Here is an 11563-nt window from a genome sequence, read left to right on the forward strand (position 1 = left end):
CTCATTTTCTCACACTTAACTCTACAGATGTGTGTGTGTGTGTGTCTGAAGTCTTTACACATGCTTGAGTAGAACTAGTAAAACCCAAAAGGAATTCAACTGGGACAAAATGTTGCAAAACGTTTGAACAAAATGGGGTGCTGAACATCACATCAACATTACTACCTGTCAAGGCAATGATGTGTCTCATCCACGTGTAGCTATACACACACACACACACACACACACACACACAGGGCCCTTCTCTTTCGTCTTTTCATCTATGCTCCCTTCCTTCCTTCAAGACGAATGAGAAGGACACACACACACACACAGTGCTGGACGTGTTGGTAGGCTGAGGTGCCTTTGCTTAATAGCACCCCACCACAGTCACAGCACCCATGATGCCTCAATGCTGCCTTACAAAGGCAAAAGGCAGTAACTGTTTTTGCCATCATTCCAGCGTTATATAATCATCAGCCAATCAAGGTGGTCACTTTAATCAAGTTTGTGCAAGAGTAATGACGTCAACCATAGCAACGGAGATTTTATCTTATCGTAGGAGTTGTCTTTTTTTTCCTTACTAAAAGTAGGTCTGAGAGGGTTTGTGAATAATGTTTAAGAGAAAACTCCTAGTTAAGATCTTTGCAATTTAGGAGTACTCCATGTACTCCGCTTTGTGAATACGGGCCCAGGACAACAAGTCACCAGATTTTCATTGCTCTACCTATAATACATTTGTGTGGACAAAACAAAAAAACTTTAAAGTAGTTTTTCTCAGTTTGACACTCTGGTCAGTTACTGCCTTTTGACTTTGTAGGGCAGGATGGATCTCTGAAGTTTGTTTACAAAAAGTACCCAAAGCTGCCAACTTTTACCCTGGTAAACCAAACTCATTGACAAAGTGATCACATTGATCAGGGATTCATAACGTTCCTTCCTATTTTGACTAAACTTTGCAAACTAGCAATAAACTGCACTGGCAGTCAGGAAACAATGCACTATATTGCCAAAAGTATTGTCACTTGATCCCCCTAATGACTTAAGTGGCATCCCATTCTTAATCCATAGGGTTAAATATGACATTGGACCACCCTTTCAAACTATGACGGCTTTGACGTTTCTTGGAAAGCTTTCCTTAGGAGTGTGTTTATGGGAATTTTTGGCCAATCTTCCAGAAACGCATTTGTGAGATCACACACTGATGTTGGGCGACTTGCTCTCAGTTTCCGCTCTAATTCATCCCAAAGGTGTTCTGTCGGATTGAGGCCAGTCAAGTTCATCCACACCAAACTCGGAGATCCATGTCTTTATGGACCTTGCTTTGTGCACTGGTGCACAGTCATGTTGGAACAGGAAGTGGCTATCCAAACTGTTCCCACAAAGTTGGGAGCATGGAATTGTCCGAAATCTGTTGGTTAATTCTATAGCATTCAGAGTTCCTTTAACTGGAACTAAGGGGCCAAGCCCAGCACAGGGATGGCCCCTTCCTGTTCCAACATGACTGTGCACCAGTGCACAAAGCAAGGTCCATAAAGACATGGATCTCAGAGTTTGGTGTGGATGAACTTGACAACCCGATAGAACACCTTTGGGATGAATTACAACGGAGACTGAGAGCCAGTCTCTTCATCCAACATCAGTGTGTGACCTCACAAACGCGTTTCTGGAAGAATGGCCAAGAATTCCCATAAACACACTCCTAAACCTTATGGAAAGCCTTCCCAGAAGAATTTAAGCTGTTATAGCTAGAAAGGGTGGACCAACGTCATATTAAACCCTATGGATTAAGAATGGGATGCCACTTGAGTCATTAGGGGGATCAAGGCAGGTGAGGTGACCCAATACTTTTGGCAATATAGTGTATGTGTGGGTCTACCTTTGCTGTAAATAAATATGCACATTCTTCCAACTGCAATTTTTGATTGTTTGCAGGCGTTGCTATACCATTTACCAGCCACTTTCGAAACTACAGCGTTATCCCCTCTCGTTGCTGTTTGGGCAGGTAATCTGTCAACCGATGGCAACGTTAGTGAACTATGGTGTTCCAGACTAGTTTCTCCCCAAAAGGAGATTCAGGTGGGCCTGGCCAGGCAAGCCATCTCTGACCATATTCAAGATCTAGGTGTTAATCAAAGCTAACTATGGCAAGTTGCACTGAAAATCAAAGTTGCCTGTCTTACGGAAAATGACGGATCATTCGAAGGCAGATGACAAAAGTATAGGGAAACCCGTCTGTTTTTCAGACTTTTTTGTTCCTGAGAGAGTGCAACAAGTGCTTTATTCTTCACCCCCAAATTCCAGATCTCCTTATACAGTATCAGGGTTACAGGTCATGGAATTTCTGGAATATCATGGAATTTTAGAAAGTCTATTCCAGACATGGAAAGTTAGGGAATTTCGTCATTTTTTGGGCAAAACTATGGAATATCAGGGAATTTTGTTGTAGGCCTAGCAGTTTAAAGGCGCTCTAAGCCATGCTGGGTAATATCACTTCTGTTGATGTTCAAACAAAACAGAGAGATGGCTTACTTCCTCCCACTCCCTCCATTTGGCCCAGGTTGTTTATGTTGTTTCTGAGAGATGTCCACAGAGACCACATTTTTACCTCTGCCAATGGGGTTATGTTTTCATGGAGGTTTGTTCGCTGGTTTGTTTGTTTGTTTGCTGGTTTGTTTGTTTGTTTGTTTGTTTGTCTGTTTGTTCGCAAGATAACTCAAAAAGTTATGGATGGATTTTGATAAAATTTTCAGGGAAGGTCAGAATGACCCAAGAAAGAAACTATTACATTTTGGGAGTGATCCGTATCACCGTCGGGATTCTGGAGCCGTTTATGTTTTTCACTTAGCGGTGTAATGTCATGGTATGGCCACCTGGTGGCGATCTGAATAGTTTAGGTTCAAATGTATGACAACCTAGGAAGAACAATAGGCCTAGTACAGGCAGAAGTCTGCGCTCTCTGAGTGCTTTTCTTATGTATTCAGGACACAGACAGCTAGCGGATGGTGAGGTGTGTTTGCTGTAAGGGACATAAAAATGAATGTGTGACATCACTTAGAGCACCCTTAAAATGTAGGCCTACCTGCCAAAATGCACTAATGCAAATATATTTCCACGCAGAATTGGTGCGTATCTGGTTATAGCTTTACTGCTTGCTTGAGTAGCCCAACTGTGTTTATTCAATGCCTATATTTATTCGTGTCCTGCTCTAAGAGGATTCTTTAAAAAACTACACTGGTGCTCTGAAATCATTGGTTGATATAGTGTAATATTCATTATATAAGTCATAGAAATTCAGGTTATTTGTCAGGAAAAGTCATGGAATTTTACATCTTTCATTTGAGTGGGAACCCTGTTATATGGATAATTGTAAGTATTAAGGGGGAACAACTCTTTAGAGCTCCTACAGTTCCTCCTTGCACAAAGGAGCAGATACTGATCCTGTATGTTGCTGGGTTATGGATCTTCTATACCCTGCCCAGCTCTCAACAGCCTGTCTCATGGAATCTCCTCTATGGTTTTGAGACTGCACCGGGATACAGTAATCCTTCTGTAAATGGAACCTCTTGGCGTGTCATTCTGGAGGAGATGAGCTACCAGTGTGACCTTTGTATGCTGCATATACTGGCTTATGCTACCAGTGTGACCTTTTTTATGCTGCATATACTGGCTTATGCTACCAGTGTGACCTTTTTATGCTGCATATACTGGCTTATGCTACCAGTGTGACCTTTGTATGCTGCATATCCTGGCTTATGCTACCAGTGTGACCTCTGTATGCTGCATATACTGGCTTATGCTACCAGTGTGACCTTTGTATGCTACATATACTGGCTTATGCTACCAGTGTGACCTTTATATGCTGCATATACTGGCTTATGCTACCAGTGTGACCTTTGTATACTGCATATACTGGCTTATGCTACCAGTGTGACCTTTGTATGCTGCATATACTGGCTTATGCTACCAGTGTGACCTTTGTATGCTACATACTGGCGTATGCTACCAGTGTGATCTTTGTATGCTGCATATCCTGGCTTATGCTACCATTAGTGCCACTGACCCTATAGCCAAATGCGAAACCAGCGAAACCATTCCTGTTTTGTGTGTCATTGTTGCCCCTCTAGTGCATCTGTACTTTTAACACCAAAGCATACTCATAATCACCTCTGTAACTGGCCAGATCAATATCCCACACGATTGACTTGATGCTATGGAAATGTGCTCCCTTATGTTTTTAGCAGTGTATGTGCGATGGAAGAGTACCAGTTGATGATCTGTCTTGAGCCTTCCTCGTGTCCCGAGGAGACTCATCACCCTGGTCCTCACTGGCAGAACTCTCTCTCTCTCTCTCTCTCTCTCTCTGTCTCTCTCTCTCTGTGTGTGTGTGTGTGACTGATACTGATACATTTATTTTTTTAAAGCTAAATGATGACAAAACAGAGGTACTTGTGGTTGGACCAAAATCAAATCGTGCTGCCATTCTTAGTAATCATCTCAGGTCAAATCAAAAGTAAGGCCTCATCTTGATACAGAGTTAAGTTTCAAGCCTCATATCAGTAAGGTTACCCAGACAGCTTATTTCCACCTGAGAAACCACAGTCTGGCCTTTTTTTTAGCTCAATAAGATGCAGAGAAACTAATCCATGCCTTTATCAGACTACTGCATGCACTTTTTAGTTGGTTAGTTTAATTGGACCCAAGACTTTTAAACTAAGACCAAGAAGAGAGAGCACATCACCCCTGTGTTCTGAACAGCACTCGCTCCCTGTTTCCTAGAATTTATTTCTGTTAAAAAGCTCCGAATGGCATAGCATCCTCATATCTCTGAGCTCTTGATATCTTATTAACCGCAATGGAACCTTAGATCTTCCGAAGTTGATCTTTTAAATGTGTCAAAAGCTTTTCACAAGCAACTTGGAAAAGCTGCTTTATCCATTATGGATGCAGATGCTAACTCTCTGCTTCTATCAAACAGGTGAGTTCAGTGAATAGCTTTACAAACAAACAAACAAACAAACAAAACATACCTGTATATGAGAGCTTTTAGTTTAATCTAATTTTATCTTATAGCCTATTTCTTCACATTATTTTACATCGTTTTTATTTTTCTCCATCATTGTAGTAAGTGCTCCGAATGCAAAGCACTTTGAGCTGCATTCTGTGTAAAGGTGCTATGCAAATAAAGCTCATTATTATTATTATTATTATTATTATTAATAATAATAATAATAATAATAATAATAATAATAATAATATATTATTGTTACTGATTTGTGTCATCTGTTTGCAGGTCTTGAAAGTAATGAGGTCGATAGACTTCCTGCCTAGACCTAGTCTGGCTATCACCTTAATAAACTCAATCTTTTAAGATTCAACATTACTCGGGGGAGTTATTTACTGCACAAGAGGCATATAGTTCAAATGACTGCATACGCTTTTGCCTTTTGGATAGTCCTTCAACCAATCAGACCAACGATCCGGGTGCGCCTTTTGGATCAGTGTTGTTTGGATAAGCTAGTTTGTGATTGGACCCAGCAAACGTGGACAAGAAGCAGGAAAGAGATGTGCAGGCAGCCCGAGCTGCAGGGCGAAATTCAAATCGCCAGCAGATCAGGCAGGGTTTACCCAGCCTAGTCTAGACCCTGCTTATTATTATTAAAATAGAAGTTGATTTTTTATAAATACCATAACAATTTTGTGTTTGGAACACATTAAATTAATTAAAATGTATATTATTTTTACATTTTTAGTAGGCCTAGGCCTGTTTCAGAACTTCAGAACAGTAGCCTAGTCTATTCCAGTAAGGTGCCACAGGGTGGCGCTGCATTCTTTCGATGGAGGTTATTTTTTAAAGGCAGTATTATTAAATACCTGAACATGCAACAACGTAGGCGTGAATAATGAAAATAAAAATAAAAAGATCCTCAAATCGTGTGATCACGAGTTTATAGTGAGAGTATCGTTTAATGGTCTATCTGTAGGCCTGGTTGAATGTAAAGGTGTACGCATCTATGACTCAGCTAATTTATAGCCATGTTTTTGTAATAGTTCTGGTGTTACACACCGATTCATACAATGTTTAATTCAAATGTTGTAGGGTTTTTATTTTTATTTTATTTTAAGTGAACTACAACATTGAATTTGAAGTGAGCACACGACGTTCCGTTCGTTGTGCGTCTGACGTCACACGGCGGCGTTGAACAGACGACCGTGTTTGTTCTGGATTCGGGGAGAGAGGAAGGTCTGCGCGCGCTCACTGACAGCTAGGTGAAGAAGGTAAATAAATGGGCGTATATTGGTTATTTTCCGATTGCTTTACATATTTCAGATTTATATGGTGTATGTGAAGTTAATTAGGAGCAATTCGTTGGCCGGTGAGACATATGTAGGTCGCTGGACGTTGTGTTCGACGCTAAACGGGTGACGAGTTGAACTGTGGAGGCCTCGCGCCGGTGAGGCACCGGGATAAGAAATTCATTCACGTCTTTTTCGAATACTTCTACTTCTTCACATGTAATTCGCTCCCTTCAAGAGTATTTGAGCTCGAGGTATGCGATGTCTGTGCGTCTTCGTGTTACTGCGACTGTCAAAACGTGCCACGCTCAGTTCTGGGTGTTTATTTGGAGCCTAGAGGCCATATTCGTGATGTGAGTTACGTAGCTTCAGTAAAGTTAACGTATTTTACGCACAAGGGGGCTTACTGTACGTACATAGCCTGCATTGCATAATGGCGTGAGGAATGGGAAGACTGTCCACGTTGTATTCTTGAACAATGTTTACGCAAATGGTTGCAATGTGAGGGGAAGGTACGCATGCACGGAAGAGGAATTTTCTGAAGTTGTAATCTAAGGTTGCAATGCTAGCCAATGCTGTTTCCAGCAGTTAATCGATCCGCTAGCGAGGAATTGTTTTGCATTGTGTGTTGCTTACCAAACCTAAGTATATTAATTCATATAATACCCTTTGAGGAAATATTCACATACATGCAAACCAAACAAGAAGCTATGCTAGCGTAGTAGTAACACCATTCGGCTACGTGACAGAATGGCCATAAGTTCCACTTGGGCCAAACGAGACAAGCGAGCTAGCCTGCTAGCTAATTTTGCTAGCAAACTATGCTAATAGCAATGTAGGTCAACGGGTATGAAACGTGATTTAATCAGATAGCTCGCCAGCTAGCCCCAATTCCACATCAGACTTATCGGCAGAGAAGACGTGACCACATCTATCCATTGTACGCTACATGAATGATAAGACATGTCCATTTGACAGGTCTAGCAATGTAGCTAATGTGCACAGCACAGCACAGCAAACTTCAGCCATAGAGGTTACGGCACTGACTGTAATCACAGATCTTCGATGAGACTGTTGAGACCTGTGAATTTAATCATTCGGCATTCAGCACCATGATTGAATCGGTTTGATTAACTTCACTGTTTTCTCCGGTTTTGTTTACCCGATCGATTGCACGGTTCTTCATATCTTGCTGTCAAATACCTGAACAGTTACCAAAGGTCACTGCTTCGTTTGCGTCGGAGACTGCCCCGTCTGAAACAAGTGACCGTAGACACATACCAAGGAAATTTTAATAACTGCAGGATTTTAATTTGTGCTAAAATGTCTTTAAAATATCTGTATAATGTTACATTTCTCAGTGTGCGGTTTTCCGCCACCATGTTGTTTAACACCCCGCCCCATTGCTTGTAATGCTAGTGCTCTCCCTCGTGGGTTTCTGGTGACTGTGGCAGTGGAATTGTTTAGTTAAGTATAACAGACGTGATTTGATCATAACATGCGCGCTTTTTTTTTTTGCGGTGGGTGGGGAAGATTATGTAATCACTGTGGCCTACCACCTCTCACCCTTTTCGCTAGCTATCACTGTATTGGTTTTGCTTGTCAAGCAAGTCACTGCTCCCTTGGCCCGTCCTGGGCCTCCTTAAGGAGTAATTACTCCATTGGTCAGTGGGTATACATTACCCTGTGATAATATCACGTTTTTTCAGCCCAGAGGAAGAGTGAAATCACCTTATTTGTAGTGGCCCAGCGAAGTAATGTAAACAGAGCACAGCGCTTGAGGACATAAAGGTTCAATCAGTGACCAATACGCATTTTCAAGCCTGTAACATTTTTTTTTTTTTTTTGCCACATTCAGCAATCCTCTCCCCATGATCCGCAAAGCTGCCCGTTTTGTGAGTGTACCTCCCTGGTTTGTTTTGTTTGATCCTTGGTTGAAATATGACTGTACGTTGGTTTTGTGTTACCTGGGTGTTCCCATGCTGCCTTGTGCGGTGATTTCATTCACGCTGCTAAGGCAGTCTGGCCCTAATTTTTGCCTGAGATAGGGGACCAATCACAGAACAGGGGGGAAAGCAAGACGATGATGAGTTATGCACAGACGCATTTGATAGACATCCGTGGCGCCCAATGAACGGATCTGGACATTTTTTTCAAATACGAGAAAATGAGCGTTTGGTTGCCAGACCACGTCTCATTTGAGAATTGGTAGGCGCTAACCAGGAAAGCGTCGGCAAATAAATTTGAATGTGAACATAAACAAACGCAATTTCCTGCACAGTCTCTGACTTCACTTCAGGAAGCCTCTAAGGGTTGCATCCCCCACCTCTCTCGTCTGTCTGTCTCTGTCTGACTGACCTTTCCCCCTCACCCTGTGTGTAGGTGCGACCGGCCGCCTCTCGTGCACTCTCATTTAAAAACACCACCCCCTCAAAACCCAACCACTCTTCTCATCATCAGCTTCACGAAAGAGTGACAGCCAGAGACATTGTGTGTGCGTGCGTGCGTGCGTGCGTGCGTGCGTGCGTGCGTGCGTGTGTGTTTGGGCTGCTGTTGTTGAGTTGACTGAGTTTGTGTGCTGTGGTGTCATCCCTCCCACTAGACTGGCCACAGTAGCGTCTTGGAGGAGACGATGGGTGTTTCTCAAAGTCAAGGATTGGTCCTTCCAAGCCACTTTTTCAAGGACGTTAACGTCATCAAATCTTGTCAAGCACTGTTCCAAAGTAAAGGATGCTTTAAAATTCTATCAAGTACTGAGTCCTTCGCTGTACTGAGAATTTCTGAGAATTTTTGAGGATGCATCGATGGATCCTCGGCGTGAAGAAATAACCCACAATCCTTTGCGTATGGACGATTAGAAATGATCTGACGGTGTGATTTAAAAAAAAATAGACGGAGAGGGAGATAGAAAGTAGATGCAAAGAAGCAGTGCGTGTTAATGTAGGCTAAATGCTATTTCTCAAGTGTTTTTAATGTCATCGTATATTTGCTCAGCCATTTATATCAAGTTATTGTGCATATTCATCATAAATGCATATGTCAATGTGTATGAATAATTTGTGATGGACTTTTGTTATTCATTTATCTCAAACTTGCAAACTTGCAATGCAAATACAATGCAAACTACGGATTGTGATATGTGAAGACCAAGTCAAATGTGGAAATACTGTAGGCTACTCAAAAAAGTTTATTTAGAGGAAAGTACAGCTGCACAGTTGTTGGAACTCCTGTAAAAGCAGCACCATTTCCACGGTTCAAATGAAGCGCGCAGCCGGAACCTGCGTGCACTTCCACACTCGCTAGGCTGTTCCATTGCATGTGATGTTGACGGCTGGGGAGGGTACTGGGAAGGTGTGTAGCCTTGTCTCTCTAGCACCCGACTCGAAAGAAAGCATTCTATCAAGGCTGCGCTCTTGACTTTGAGAAACACCAATGGTTAGTGCTTTAGAGTAGTGGTCCTGCTAGTGCTGCCTAATTGACTGGGGATAGGCCAAGGTTTATCTTGTATTAGGCTATTACAGTGTGGCACAATTATTGGGCTTTTAGCCTCCTCTAATTAAAAATACATTTTAATAAGGAACTCAGGGTTTCCCCCAGAAAATGTGTTAGTTAAGGTGGTGTCTGTCCAGGGGAAGGGGGCGTCGCCATAGCGTCCCCGCCGCATCGCCGCCACTGTCCTACGATGGGGGGGGGGGGGGGGGGGGGGGGTCGAGACCGTTGGTTTAACTGCAGCCGAGACCGAGTGACAACGACCGAGTCTTTTAGGAAGCAAGTTGGAGTCGAATCCGAGTCTTAAAGGAGTCAAGGCCGCATCAAGACCAACCAAAGAAAGAGGTTTTCATAATTTACATCACCAAGGATCATATAACAGTTCAATTCCCAAAGGGTAGAGAGGGGATTGTTGGCTACAGGAGCAGTCTAGCACACACTTGTCTAAATAACTTCTTTTCTGATTTACTTTAAGACAAGGAGGTCAGCTGAAGTAAAAATTTAGTAGGCTGTCAGCATTTCATTAATGTTGAAAATGTTGAATTTTGACAGTAATGACAGCAATATACCTGGATTTCACATTCATTGTATCAGATTTAATTGTATCAACAACCAATTAAACATCATTAACACAATTTAGACAATATTATACCTTAAAAGTGTAAGTTTACAACTCCAATACAGGGCCTTTTGTATCTTTCAAAACATTTGCACTGCTCAGCATAGCACCATAGGATATATTTTAAAGCCAGTCAATATTATAATATTCTATTAAAACCAAGAATATTTGTAATGGTGGATATTTTAGAATATACCATGAAATAAAGATGAAACTGTATGAAAATGTAACATTGCGACTGTATGGTAAAGTTAGTGAATTGTGATTTAGTAGCCTAAAGCTGCAATTCTTTGATTGAAAAGTTTTGAAGAAATCCAAGGCACTCTTCATCTTCATTAAAAAGCTTTTAATTAAATTAGAGCTAGTTCATAATTGAACAGTTTGCCTAATTCTTTGATTGAAGCTGTATATTGTGCGTGCCTGTTGCTCATATAGCATAAGAGAGCCGGAACGTTTTTAATGCTTTTTAAAACATAATTAGCGAGATCGTACCGCATTGAACGCTAATATTTTGTCACTAGCACCCAAATCTGTCATCTGTCAAATACAGTTGCATGTTCAGCTCTGAACAAAAACATTCAGGAATTATTTCTACAAAACGGAAACGTGCGTCCCGCCCGGTCGGGATGAATGAAACGGGAGACAAGAGGCTACAGTTTAAAGTTTAAACTAGCCTGTGTAAACCTCACAATTTCAGTATTTTACAACACGTGAATGAATAGCCGTCACAAGTTGTTGTTAGCTGTAGGCTAGATGGCACAAGTGTTTGTCACATTACAAGATGCAGTGGGCTATGCATTCATAGTAGACGAGTGATAAAAAAAAGATAAAGCGCTCAAAAGTGTTGCGCTTTATCTTTTATGCCGCTCATCCCACACATTTGGTAGATTCAACGGAGAACCATTCCTGTGAGAGTCGTCAAATCTAGCTAGGTTTAGGCTATTTGTGTTCGCAGTCACTCTGAGATATGCGTGGCAGTGGCACCTGACCTGATATCAAATACTCATGCTGTATGAGCGCGTCGCCTGAGCGCATAGGCCAACTCGATTTGAAAAAGTTTATTTTTTGTATGCGTTCTACAGAGAAGGGAGACTAGCGGCTACGGTTTGGAATGACAGGGAGAAAACATGACAGAGTAATACGGCGACTGTCACTATACATAATATATTTATTTATTTA

General features: G+C 41.8%; 1 protein-coding gene across 1 annotated transcript in view; it reads left to right on the forward strand.

The window, feature by feature from the left end:
- Positions 1 to 6200: 6200 nt before the first annotated feature.
- Positions 6201 to 11563, forward strand: part of LOC134085966 (bromodomain-containing protein 4-like) — a 30369-nt gene continuing 25006 nt past the window's right edge. Inside the window, exon 1 of the mRNA XM_062539992.1 lies at positions 6201 to 6258. The gene's annotated coding sequence lies outside the window, so the exon portion shown is untranslated. The remainder of the gene's footprint in view (positions 6259 to 11563) is intronic.

The sequence above is a fragment of the Sardina pilchardus genome, chromosome 1 (assembly GCF_963854185.1).
Source record: "Sardina pilchardus chromosome 1, fSarPil1.1, whole genome shotgun sequence".
Taxonomy (NCBI): domain Eukaryota; kingdom Metazoa; phylum Chordata; class Actinopteri; order Clupeiformes; family Clupeidae; genus Sardina; species Sardina pilchardus.